Below are 3,293 nucleotides of genomic sequence, written 5' to 3'. Positions count from 1 at the left end.
TATATTCATAAATGAAACGCTTTCGCAAAATATTTCATGTCATTTGGTAGATAATTTTTTGCTCTAATAGATGGTGTGTTTGATTTTCATATGTCTCTAATTTTTGCTTTCATTTTCAGCTCATTAAATGTAATGTCAAGTGGACAAAATCGAGCATTTTCGACACCATCTGCTTTTCGCATTTAATTTCTTGCAATTTCCTTTACAACAATGCATACTATATACCTAGGTATTACATGAAATAAAGTATCATAATAAATGTTTTGGGCGTAATGTGTTCATACATTGAAGTATTGTATAGTATTGCATGTAATGCTTGAATGAAATTATTTAAAAACGCTCACGAATTATTCCTCAACCTAATATTATAAAAGTCAAACAACAAAAAATAGGAAAACATTGCTTTCTTTTTTCATGTTAATGTTTCTACTTGTTTTACTTGCAATAGAAATAAAAGTATATTATTTAATTTACCACCTTTTACATTGCAGTTTACAGAGTTTGCTCTTTTGGATATCACATCTTTATTATAGCTGGCCTTTATTTTAATTTGGCTGTTTTGGCACATGTCAAATGTTTTATCAGATTTTTTGTACAAGAAAATGACGTTATAACTTAGCAAGTTGCTCTGAAGCCATTTTTAAGCGAGTATTTCAAGAGAGGGTAATCCTAACATGATTGTACAGCAGAGAGAGAAACTGTAACATGATTGGACAATACAGGGTGTAAACCTAACACGATTGGATAACAGAGGAGAGTAAGCCTATTACGATTGGACAACAAAGAAATCTAAATCTTACATGATTGGACAACAGAGGAATGTAAATCAAACATGAATAGACAGTCCACTAAAACTCTGTTAACATATGCTTGTTCAAATAGGTTGTTTTGATAACAAAATTATATACAAATTATTCAGTTTTTTACGTAAGAATAAAACATAAGAGTTCTTAATTTTCACCAAAGATTCTTCTCAAAAACTACAATAACTAGCCTTTGTGATAACGTTAGCGGACGTCTGACAAGGAATGATGTCATTAAGCCATAATGCTAACAAATATGTGTTACATCAATGAAAATTACGAAACTGTTTTCGAAAACAACGCATTAAATCTCCCTTGATGACGTTTCTAAAGAAACGTGAGATTGAGATATGACGTCAAGAAATACCATTATTACGTCGATGAAGGACAGAAAGCTTGAAACTACGTGTTCAATTTGACTTTTACTGACAATAAATTACGCAGTTCGGTGTCGCTTTATCTTGTTACTTGTTGATTTAAAACAAGGTATTAAAGAGTGAACTTGTTAGATGTTCTGGTAGGCCTTAACGTTAGTGGTACGAATAAAGTTACTGCCTTGAATACTCCATTAAGAAATGAATATGAAATGGTATTTTAATAGAAAGTATTTTAAACGCCAACCTCCTCAAAAAAGTTCGTTTGTTTTTGGAGAACTCCCTGTGCTCGCCGTCCCTGATCTAGTGGTATGAAACTTCAGGGAAGGCAGCTAGTCATCACCAATCATCGCCAATAGTGTGATTAATCGTCATATCATAACGCTTCTACAGCTGAAACGGCAAGTTTGGAAGTAACGAGGACTCGAACCTATTTCTCATTCTCAGATTTCCAGTCGAACGCCCCAACCACCTGGCCATGCCGGGCCTCCTCGAAAAGAACATTCGTTATTTTTTTTTGTATTTTCTTATAGCAAAGTCACATCGAGCTATCTGCTGTGTCCATCGAGGGGAATCGAACCGCTGATTTTAGTGTTATAAATCCGAAGACTTACCACTGTCACAGCATGGGACACATTCAATGTAGTGGTTATCGAAGAGACACAGTAGGCATTTATAAACACACTCTAGCCGTCTGTTTGTTAAAATATAATTTACGTTTCTGGTATGTATATAAAGAATAAAACTTGTTACATCGCTAAAAATGTTCGAACCGTGTTGATATCTTTTCGCCTGTAATTAATACATTTCACTTAAACACTTGTTGTTGCAACCGGTATTAACCTTCGACGTTTTAGTAAACTTTACAAAACACTGTAAAGCGTAGGAGTCTGCAGATAAAAGAAATGTCATACATCAACAACACTGTTCATCGCTTGAGCAATCTTTTATCATTTAGCGGCCAAACGTAATTAAAATGCTTCTCTGTCACACACAGACGCACACATGAAACATTAACGCCATCCAGAGATTATGGAAAACAGCCATTACCTGATGTGACTGAAAAACTTAAGATTACCGATCCTCGGTGCTTTGAATTACTCTTTAATTATAAATTACTGCACGGACGTGTGTCGGCCATGTTTGAGCTGCTATAAAACTGTTTCTTAGTTGAGGAGCCGGCGATTGAAGATATACATTTTCAGGATTCCTTCCATGATGACTGCTTTTGACATATATAACCAAAGCAAACGTGATAGGATACACAGGTGAGTCAAAATGGCTACTTGGTGTTGCAAATGTTGACTGTCTAATGATATAGAATTTGCTATAAAACTTATTGTTTATCGGAAATGAGGACTTTCAGGACAGTGGGACGAGGACTGTTGGTTAACACGTGCTGGACTATGAACTGAGAGACTAAGGTTTGGGTCACAGTCATGGCTGCATTATAAGATTGACAGTCTAATTTTTCTAATCGATCGTACAAAAGGTTGGCGGTGGGTGTTGCTGACCAACTCCCTTCCTTCTAGTTCAGAATTAGACGAGTTATTACACGAGTTAAAGTTCAGTATTCTTGGAACATCTATTCTTTACTTTACAGGATAAAAAAAATGTATGGATTAGGACATTCAGTTTGCATATCCAATGCAGCTGGTATAATATATATATATGTGTGTGTGTGTGTGTATACGTCTTAACTTATAATCCATAGAGAAACTAATTATGCAGTCACGTGCTCTATAGTGTTGGCATCCAGAATGTTTCACCCAATCTCATTGTGCAAAAACTACACATTATTAATGGCTTCTGTCACACTCATGTAGTTTCTCCTTACAACTACCACGGATTCCATGAAAACTTTAAACATGTTCTATGAACTGTTATGCACCAAGTAGCTTATGGAACCATTATTATGTTGCTTATGGTGTCACTAATGACATACGAGATACACAAAGAAATTGAAATTAGAATGTCTTTAATATTGCCTGTAACCACTGGGTAGGTGGTCCTGTGTATAACATTTACTGAGTGAGTAATTTGATCCCACTGGGTAGGTGGCCCTGTGTATAACACTTACTGAGTGAGTAATTTGATCCCACTGGGTAGGTGGCCC

This window comes from Tachypleus tridentatus, chromosome 3 (genome assembly GCF_004210375.1).
Source record: "Tachypleus tridentatus isolate NWPU-2018 chromosome 3, ASM421037v1, whole genome shotgun sequence".
Classification (NCBI taxonomy): domain Eukaryota; kingdom Metazoa; phylum Arthropoda; class Merostomata; order Xiphosura; family Limulidae; genus Tachypleus; species Tachypleus tridentatus.
Note: the sequence above shows the minus strand (reverse complement) of the source record.